Consider the following 11,022-nt stretch of genomic DNA (forward strand, 5'->3'; position numbering starts at 1 on the left):
CAAAGCAGAATAGCAGCAGGCTTTATTTCTTAGAGAGGACATTTGCACTTCTGAAGATAGCATACTGGTGCATACCAAGTTCCCAGCTCCTCTGCTCAGCTCAGGAACGTTCCTTCTGGACGCTGTCTCTCACGCACATTCAACAAAATCATTAAAAAGTAATATTAGGGCACACCAAACATTCTGTAATAACATTGATGTAAAGAGGATGAATATAACATTTATAGTACACAGTCCTACTTGAGGATTTTTTTCGAATTTTGTCAATAAAGAGTGTCACTGATCCTTATGGACTGAATTGTGTCCCCTGCCCCCCACCGCCCCCAAATTCATATGTTGAGTTCCTAACCTCTGATGCAACTGTATTTGGAGATGGGGCCTTAAAAAAGGTAATTAAAGTTCATGAGGTCATAAGTGTGGGGCCCTACCTAATCCGATAGGAGTGCTGTCCTTGTAAGAAGAGGGAGAGACGCTAGGGTTGCTCAGGCACCGAGAAGCCATTTGAGGACACAGGGGGAGGGTGGCAGCGCTCTGCAAGCCAAGGCAGGAGGTCTCAGGAAAAATCAAACCTGCGGACACCTTGATCTTGGACTTCCAGCCTCCAGAACTGTGAGAAAATTCATTCCTCTTGTTGAAGGCACTCAAGTTGTGGTATTTTCTTAGGGCAGCCCTCGCCAACTAATACATGAATCCTGTTTCCATTTTTGCTGTGAGTTTAAAAAACTCAGAACCAAATGCGAAGTTCACGGAAACCATACTGTTATTTCTCATGGTTCACATGTTTTTAGTCTTCCTTTTGGTGACACAGACTTTTTCTATTTTAATTTTGTTAGCTTATTATTTGTTTTCATTTTTTCCCACCTCAAAGCCTTTGTAGGAAAGAACCAGGGTATGAAGAAATAAATAACAATTTAAATAAATTCTTTGTGTTTATAGGTTCTCCTATTTCACAGGCTTACCTTCTCAATGTCCTGTGCTGGTCCCTTTTCATTTTCTAGACCCTTTAATGTGGGAGTGCTGCAGGGCTCAGACTTAACTTTGTCCTCTATAAACTGGCTCCCTGCAGGATCTCAGTCAGTCTCATGCCTTTAAACACCAGCTATACATACATTTAGCCTACTCTTTTCCTCTGAACTTCTCACAAATATCCAACTGCCTATTCAATATCTTCAATTAGACATCTAATAGGCATCTCATATTTAATTTGTCCAAAGCCAAGCCAAGCTCCAAATTCTTCCCACCCCTTCCTGTGGTGCTGATAAACCATCTTGGTCTTCTCCATCTCAGTAAACACCAACTCCATCTTTCCAGTTGCCTAGGCCTAAACCTTGGAGTCTCCCTTGACTTTCCTTTCTTTCATCTCCAATTTCCCATCTTACAGCAAGTCCTGTTGGCTTTTCCATCAAAATATTATCTAATCGGTGACCATTTTTAACGCCTCCTTTACTACCAAAGTAAAAGCGACCATCACCTTGCCTTCCAAGGTGTTCTGCTCCTGTGTTTCCCTCTGGTATTCTCCACAGCAGCTAGAGCATCCTATTAAAATGTAAGTCAGATCACGTTACTTGTCTGCTCAAAAACTTGCAGGGGTTTTCCATCTCTTCCAGATTAAAAGGCAGTCCTTATAATGAACTACAAGGTGCCAAAAGGGCTGGTTTTAGTTATCTCTCTGACATCAAGCGTTTTTCCCTGACTCCCCTGGTTCCAGCCCCACTGGCCTGCACTTGCTGCCACTTCTGCTTAGAACACTCTTCTGCAGGCTATCCGCAAGGCTCACCCTCATCGCCAAGTCTCTTTATCACTTTATTAATCAAATATCACTTTATTAGAGAAGCTTAGTTTGTAGTATGCTGGTAAATGTTTAACAACCAGCTCTCTGAGGAAAAATGTGTGCTTGTATTCACATTAAAGCACAATTTTAAGTTTCATCGACATTGTTGACGTTTTATTCATCATTTTCTGAAGTTTAGGGTGATCATCAACAAACAATAAACCAAGCTCTGATTTGGGGCACTCATCAGATTTTCTGGTGTAAATATTCCCAGCATGGCCAACTGCAGGCGCCTACAGTGCTGCTATTTCAGGTGGTGTTGGGAATAGATGAGTGGTAGCTGCACTCTTCTTCCATAGCATTTCCACCCGGCAGACGCGATAGACACGGATAACCTCAAAAGCGTGGATAGTAAACTGTAGCAAACCAGTTAGGGAGTGATTCGTTTTAAATACTTATTACCTTTGTTTTTATAAAATTTATTTAATCTTAAGTTGATAGAATTTAATTTTTAGTGATGACTGTTTTTCAACTGGCTTACAGAATTCCTGGAAAGTTGATTGCTTTTGTGAGCTGGCAAGAGTAGGGTCGGGGACAACAGTGGCCATTTTGCTTATCGTCCTATATCAGATGGCTATCCTCTTCCAGTCACTCTTTATCCCCCTTATCCTGCTAGATTTTTCTCCATTAGCATTGAAGACACACACACACACACACACACACACACACACACTTTTTTTTTCTTGCCATTGGAATTTAGGTGAAGTAAAGCCAAGTAATTTGCTTATTTTGTTCACCTCTGTATCCCTCGTGCTTAGAACATGTCTTGCACATGCTTTAGGTGCTTATTTATTGAAAGAATGGATGAGTTTATGTTCAAAATGGATATTAGCTTGTTATGGAAAAAGCAAACAACTGGGGATCAGAGTAGTGCTCTACGAAGTCGTTGCCTGCAACAGTTACGTGCAGCTCATCTGATTCTCACAGCTTCCATAGGAGGGAAGTGCTATATTGTTACCACATTGTGGGTGAGGCGACTGGTCACAGCTTTGCCCAATGATAGATAGCAGATGAAAAAAACACAGCCAGGATTCACACTCTGACATTTTGGTTCCAGAAACAATACTATAAAAAAAAGTTCTTTTTTAGTTGTTGAATATTTTAAAAATGTACAGAAGTAGATGGAATAGAATAATGAATGCCAAATGTCCATCCTCCAACTACAACATTCATCAACTCCTGGCCAATTTCTTTTCATCAATGCTCTTTTTCCTGGTTAGATTATTTTGAAGGAAATCCAAACCATCTTTTTACTAATTATTCCAATGTTTATCTCTAAAAGATAAATACTAAACCACATTCTGGTTGGAAATTTGGTACTAAACATTTTTGGCCTAGTGTTTGTGGGTGTTATTTAATTTTTCTGAAATGAGGTTTCCTTATCTGCAAAATGGATACTAAGATTTTTTTGAATATTAATTAAAACAATATATTCAAAACACTTTGTTAAACTCTAAAACATTATAAAAAGATTGGGTTTTCAACTCATATGTCATTACCCACATTGTATGTACTATTGACATAGTTAAAGGCTCTACATCAAAGTCTAGTTTGGCTGAGTACAGACAAGTGTGACCTGCTTTTTCCCAGCAATGTGGTTTCCCAAATAACATCATGCCTCATAAATACGCCAGAGTTCTTATAGCGAGTCAGCAGTTACATGGAACGTATAAGTCCTTGCAAGACTGTAGTCTTAAGAGAAAACAATAAAGTATTACTTTTATATTGTAGTAAAGAGGAGCTGTTGAGCATCATAAATTTTAAAAAAACATCTTTTTTTTTTTTTTTTAATTTGAGACAGAGAGAGAGCACAAGCGGGGAGGAGGGTCAGAGAGAGAGAGGGGGAAGCAGACTCTCTGCTGAGCAGGGAACCTGACATGGGGCTCAATCTCAGGACCCTGAGATCATGACCTGAGCTGAAGGCAGATGCTTAACCGACTGAGCCACCCAGGCGCGCTGAGCATCATAAATATTTACAAGAATCTATCACAACTTGCTTCCCAAATAGGAGTATGAGTGTTTCTAGATGTATGCAACATTGTACAAGGGTGAGGGAGGGGAATAAGGTGAGAGGACAAGATCCCTGTGGCACACCTTCGTGGAGCCTCAATTGCACTCTATCATAAATAATACAAATTTTAAATAATAATAACAATCACATCAACAGACACTTATATAGTTCTTAATATGTGTCAGGCACTGTTCTAAATACTTAACTTGTATTAACTCACTTAATCCTCACAACCTCTATGGGGTAGGTACAATTATTATCTCCATCTGGAAGATGGGCAAACAGAGGCACAAAGAGGTTAAGAAGTTTGCCAACATCACACAGCTAATGGTGGGGAAGACATGATTTCAACCTAGGTGTCTGGTTTCAGAGTCTGGGCTTCTGCTACTACGCTATCTGTCCTATCAAAAAAAGGAGTGCTCGCGTCGGCAGCACATACACTAAAATTGGAATGATACAGGGAAGATTAGCATGGCCCCTGCACAACGATGACTCGCAAATTCATGAAGCATTTCATATTTTTCTGGATTGATGCCAGGTTCAGGGTATTTGTAGTAATGCCCTGTGGTTTAAAAAAGCAATTACTGGACTTAAGTCAGAAGATTTGGGTGACAGGTCCTATGCTGTGGTTTACTAAATAAATAACTTTGTGTAAATTAAAAAAAAAAAAAAAAAGAAAAAAACAAAAGAAAAAGGAGCCAATATAACAATATCTTCCAAACATCTAGGTATTCAAGTACTCCCTTTATAATTCTTATTTGTAAAAAAATATCCATGAAATCAACAGACTGGTCAGCAGTTCATGTTTTGTTCTAAGACACACTCGAAAATAAATTCATATTTACTAAAATAAAAAGGAACACAGGTGACCCTTGAACGAGGCAAGGGTTAGGGGCACCAGCCTCCACACAGTTGAAAATCTGTATATTACTTTTGACTTCTCCAAAACTTAACTACTAATAGCCTGCTGTTGACCAGAAGCCTTACAATAACATGACCAGTAAGTTAACACATATTTTGTATGGTCTATGTATGATATACTGTATTCTTACAATAAAATAAGCAAGAGAAAATAAAATGTTATTGAGAAAGTCATAAGGAGGAGAAAATATATTTTTAATACTATAAAAAATCTGCATGTAAGTGGGGCCATGCAGTTCAAACCTGTGTGTTCAAGGGTCAACCATATATTTATCTGTATTTCACTCCAGATGATCTCATCTATCATGATCTTGGACATATTGGATTATGGAGTAGACTGCAGCAAAACTGGAACTAATTGATAATCAAGATGTCAAAATTTGAACTCATGGCAAGGATGTTGTGTAGAGTTAGGCCTCCTGGACACACTGTCCTACTGTCCAGAAACGTGTAAGTGAGAAGTGTGAAATCAACTGCTTGGGACTGAGGCTTAGAAAACAAAACATAATAAAAAAAAAATAATAAAGCTATAAACTTGACCAATAAAAAAAAAAGAAAACAAAACAAAATCTAGGGATACATATCTGTAAACAGTGGGGTTTAGTCATGGGGTTTCTCAGGAGTTCTTATTATTTCCTGACACTAAGGATACGCCCTGAATAACAATCCTTGTTCTCAAGTACCTCAAAGCCTACTGGGCAAGACAGATCTGTAGATATTTTAAAGCAATGTGATACGGAGTTTGAGAGAAGTTTGCAAAAGATAATAGGTTTACAGGGTAAGAAGTGTTCATGTTCTGTCTGGGAGAATTGGAAGGGGCTTATTTATGACTTCTAGAAAAAATCTGGCTGAGAGAAAAAGACTTCGAAGCTTGCAGAAGAGAAGGAAGGGAGAAGCCTGCCGGTGCCAGGCCCTTTTCAATCCTGGGAAATAGTTCTAAGCCAATTGCATGGAGGAGAAAAACTGACACTCAGGGGTCTATGACGATATGTGCAGAACATGTGTCCATGCTTAGTCTCTCAGTGGGCTGCAGCAGTACACATGCTTTTGTGTGGGACAGTAGAGACCTCTTCAGTAAACATTCTGGCTACTGCACCGTATGTCACGGGCAACAGGAGACATCACATCAGTAAGCTAGAACGGAAGAGTACAGCCAATAGAATATTCAGAAGAACACACTCTTAATTTTTTGGGTGGCTGGCTCAGTTTTTCACAGGGCATGCTAGGGCAGAACCAGAAAAATCCTGATGCCTGATTACCATTGTGATTATTTTCTCCCCTTGGGCTGGCATGTTCTGGGAAACACAGTTTCCACTTAAGTAATAGTGGAAGGGAAGGAACTAAGGAAATTTCTCCTAATAATAGAAACGGACAAGAAAGTGGCAAATAATATTCAGTATAGGCAAGAGTAATGGTCAGCATCCAGTAATGAATAATAGAAAGTGTGATTTCAAGGTAAAGGATTCTGAGATGTCAATTCGAATTCAAGGGTAGATTTTCATTTAATCACTCAATGTGTTATTTTAATACAAGTGAAATATTGGATATTATTAGGAAAGTTATTATCATGATAAAAGAAAGCATAATTTTCTTTCACTCAAAAAACCAGGGTGTGTTTTTAGGCAACATACCCAAGAAAGACAATAGAGCTAAACGTAAATAAAGGTCAGTGGTAGAAGGTAATAAAAATTAGGGAATGGAAAACTTCCAGGTAGAAGCAGATTTGAAAGACTGGAGTCTGATGTGGAAAAGGCCCAGAAGGAGATAGAATAAAAGTCTGTTGCACAGTAAAGGGTGTGGGTGGGGAGAGTGTGGACTTGGTCATCAAATCTCCAAATTCCAGCATTATTAGGTAATCATTAAAACCTCAAAAAAATTAATTTAGGAAAAATAAAGGAAAGATCTACCTTAAAAAATGCGTAATATACATATGCAATTCATCCTGAACAGGTTGAAAACTTAAATATCAAATTTACAATTTGGAAGAGCAAGATAATCAATTTCTAACAAACTTCAATAAACGTTTAGGCAGCTTGGGTGTTTTTCAAAGCTTTCATTAACGCATGGGGACCAATTAATATGGTCTCTACCTGTCCACAGACAGAATTGGGGTACTTGGTTGAATGGTATTTTTTCCATCTTTTGGGAGAATTGAAGTGGTTTGACATTCTACGGTCTCGTAAGACAGTGGATGCGTTAAAAATATAAACCCTGATATCGGACTTCCATTTTAGGACAACTTAGCAAACAGTGTCTATAATTCACGAGAATATTGTTGATAACTTTGAATTACAATCATTAACAATATTAACAACAAGAGATCTTTTTTTAAGGTAAAAATCACCATCTTATATAAAGCAAAGCACTCAATTCTTAGGCAAATCATAAGCCTCTTAGCCTGAGAGCAACTTGCTAAATAATTCTCAATGTGATATTTTAGTCTGAATAAACAGACGGCTTCACATATCATTTTTGCTCTAGTACGAACTTTATGTAATAGTAACAAAAAACCTGAGCCTAATTAGCCTCTTCCAGTAAAAGTATTTGAGAAATTTTCCATTGCCCAATACTTTCCCATGATGGAAAATACACTGCATGGGAGGTATGTGTAAATATTTGATTCGTGTTTTACTGATTTCAGTGTCACAACCTATCAATCATTAACACTTCAAAAAACATATACCTGGTTGGTTGTTTCCAAAGTACATTCTTTCCTGAAGGATTTTTAGACTCTTAGGTCCCTGGGGAACACCTAGTCTACTTTTTTAATGTCACAGGTGGTGAAAATGAGACCAAGAATGTTGAAGTGACTTTCACAGAGTCCTCCACCCAACCTCAGCAGGCTGCTAGGACCAAGAACTTCAGGCTCCCAACTCAAGTCTCTTCTTAAGATACTAAGGAGAATTACTGGTCACCTTTTGTTCTGAAAGAAGGTGTATGGAAATATAATAACATTGTCATAGTTGTAGAAATTGAAGTGAAGAAATTTAGAAACTTGCAGGGACTGGCATTTATTTCCAATGCTATTATAAGTGGTCACTTAATAAAATTAAATAATAGCCTCTATAGAAGGAATTGTGAGAATGGCAGCTTGACATTTTACTACTATGAAGTAAAGGTTCCCAACCTAGTGCCTAACATAGGGTCTGCATGTAAAAGTGTTAGTTGAATCTGATTGGGCAACAATACGCTGAGGCCTGACCTCGTGACAAAGTAACTTTGTCTTCCCTGCCTTATAAAAGAGCATCTACATATCAGTTTCCAAACCCCTGTTCTTTGGTTCATCATCATATTTTCAGTTTCTTAGGAGCAGAGGCAATGTGGCATGACCGATTGGTTGGAGCCCAAGCTCCAAGGCTCTGCTGCAGGATGAGAAGGTTGCACTGAGTTCGTGGGGTGTGGGGCATATACTCGCAATACTCTGCAGTGTCACTCTCTCCCAAAACATAAACTAATAACTACGATCCACATGGTGCTATTGGTGGGCACGCTTTGGCTTAGTTCCTTCAACAAAATAACTGTAAAAAATTCGAGTTTAGATCTTGGCCCTAGGTTTTTTATCTGTCAATAAAGAAATTATTAGTTAACGGAAATAGAAATTAGTTACAGTAAGAAAAACTTACCACTTTTATTTTCTATTTATGTAATTTTTTGCCCAGAATCAATTCAGGGAAATAAAAATGTTTTAATCCATGTTTTTATTTTCCTCATGCAGAATGATAATAAACTTCCTGGGTTCCATGATGATGGTGAGAGAAAGTACACCTTTTATTTTATTTATATAAATTATTTTATTTATATAAATTTATAATATTTTATTTATATTGAAATATAAGTGAAAATATGATTTAGACATATTTGAGAAGTCACATCAGGAGAAGACAGCTAGGTGCTTTGGAAACAGGCTGATCGGAGAGACAGTGCAGGCTAGTGTTGAATGCTCTATCTTAATTTTCTCACATGGGAATGGCAATAGCACCTAGTTCATAGAGTTGTTTTGGATATGAAATATAATGACATATGTTGGTTAAAAATAAAAGGACAGAAAACAATATACAATGCAAACACAAAACAATCAAAGCAAATCAAAAATAAAAAAAAAAGCTGGGGTGGTTATATTAATAACAGGTAAAGTAGATGTTGCAGTAAAGAATATTACCAGGGACAAAGGGGTTAAATCATTAAGAAGACCTAACAATCCTAAATGTATATGCACCTAAAAACAGAGCTTTAAAATACTTGACACAAAACATTGATAGAACTGCAAGGAGAGGGGCGCCTGGGTGGCTCAGTCCTTAAGCGTCTGCCTTCGGCTCAGGTCATGATCCCAGGGTCCTGGGATTGAGCCCCACATCGGGCTCCCTGCTGGGTGGGAAGCCTGCTTCTCCCACCCCCCCTCCCCCTGCTTGTGTTCCCTCTCTTGCTGTGTCTCTCTCTGTCAAATAAATAAAATCTTAAAAAAAAAAAAAGAACTGAAATGAGAAATATATAAATTCACAATCCCAGTTGGAGGTTTCAACCCTTTTTTAGTATTAATAGAACAAATAGACAGAAAATTAGACGAGATATAGAAGACTTCAACAACATAGTCAACAAATTTGACCTCTTCATTATTTATGGGAAACGTCATGCAACAATGGCAGACTACATACTCTTTTCAAGTGCACATGTAACATTCACCAGGACAGACCGTATTCTAGGCCATAACACAGATCTTAATTAATTTAACTGGATTGAAATAAAATAGTACAAACTATGTTCTCTGGCTACAAAGAAATTAAAATAGAAATTAATAACACTAATATATGGAAAATTTTGAAATATTTGAAAATTAAACAACATACTTTTTTTTTTTTAAAGATTTATTTATTTATTTGAGAGAGCGAGAATGAGAGAGAGTACATGAGAGAGGGGAGGGTCAGAGGGAGAAGCAGGCTCCTCGCTAAGCAGGGAGCCCGATGCGGGACTCGATCCCGGGACTCCAAGATCATGACCTGAGCCGAAGGCAGTTGTTTAACCAACTGAGCCACCCAGGTGCCCAAACAACATACTTTTAAATAAAACATGGGTCAAACAAATATCACAATTGAGTTTATAAAACAATTTGGACTGAATTAAATGAAACTATTAGATACCAAGATTTGTGGGTGCAATCTAAATAGTACTTAGTCAGAAAATTTTATCATTAAATTCTTACGTTAAAAATAAGAAAGATCTCAAATTAATGATAGAAGCTTCAATCTTAAGAAACTAAAAAAAAAAAAAATGCAACAAATTAAACCCAAAGTAAGCATAAAGAAATAATAAACATAGGAGAAGGAAGTAGTGAAATATAAAGCAGAAAAATATAAAGAAAAATCAGTGGACTGTAACACTTGTTTACAAAGGTCAATAAAACTGATAAATCCGCAGCAAGACTGACAGAGGGGGAAAAAAAAAGAGAGAGAGAGAGAGAAAAGGTTACTTGCCAATATTAGGAATGAAGTAAGAGACATCATTACTGTTCCTCCAGATACTTTAAAAAGACTAATAAAGAAATGACTAATTTTGTGCCAATAAATTTGGAAAGTTAGATGAGCTAGGCCAATTCTCTTGAAATCAGAAACTACCAAAGTTCATGTAAGAAGAAATAGAAAACTCAAATAGTTCCTATGTCTATTAAAAAGCATAGAAGTTACAGTGAAAAACTGTGCTATGAAGGAAACCCCAGGTTCAGATGGCTTCACTGGTGAATTCTACTAATTAATTGATTTAAGGATGGAGCAATACCAATTCTACGCAAGCTCTTCCAAAAAAATAAAAAAAGGAGAGAATACATCTCAATTCATTTTATGATGCCAGCATTACTTTAATAAAGACATTAAAAGAAAAAAAACCCACTAAACTCTATTATCCCTCATGAACATAGATGCAATGCAAAAATCCTTGACAAAGTCTTAGAAAATTGAATTCAGTGATATATAAAGCATAATACATCATGACTAACTGGGTTTATCCCAGGAATTCAAGTTTAGCTTAAAATGTGAAAATTCAGTCAATGTAATACACCTTATCAACAGACTAAAAATCATATAATCATTTTAATAGATGCATAAAATACATGCATGTATATTTCACTGTATGTTGCTCTTTTCACTTACCTTTGTTTTTTTTTTTTATTTTCAATCTATTTTAACTAATGAATACTTTTTCAAATGGTATTACCAAACTCATATAAAAAGGCAGTTCTCCGTCCCTTTTGATTTTTTTTCACTTTTGG

At 37.1% G+C, this 11,022-nt stretch overlaps 1 non-coding gene across 1 annotated transcript; it reads left to right on the plus strand.

The window, feature by feature from the left end:
• The first annotated feature begins 4,258 nt into the window (after positions 1-4,258).
• Positions 4,259-4,365, plus strand: LOC116635950. The gene has a single exon (XR_004300247.1). It is a non-coding gene; the product is annotated as a U6 spliceosomal RNA (small nuclear RNA).
• Positions 4,366-11,022: the final 6,657 nt, after the last annotated feature.

Source organism: Phoca vitulina, unplaced genomic scaffold (genome assembly GCF_004348235.1).
Source record: "Phoca vitulina isolate PV1807 unplaced genomic scaffold, GSC_HSeal_1.0 scaffold11, whole genome shotgun sequence".
Taxonomy (NCBI): Eukaryota; Metazoa; Chordata; class Mammalia; order Carnivora; family Phocidae; genus Phoca; species Phoca vitulina.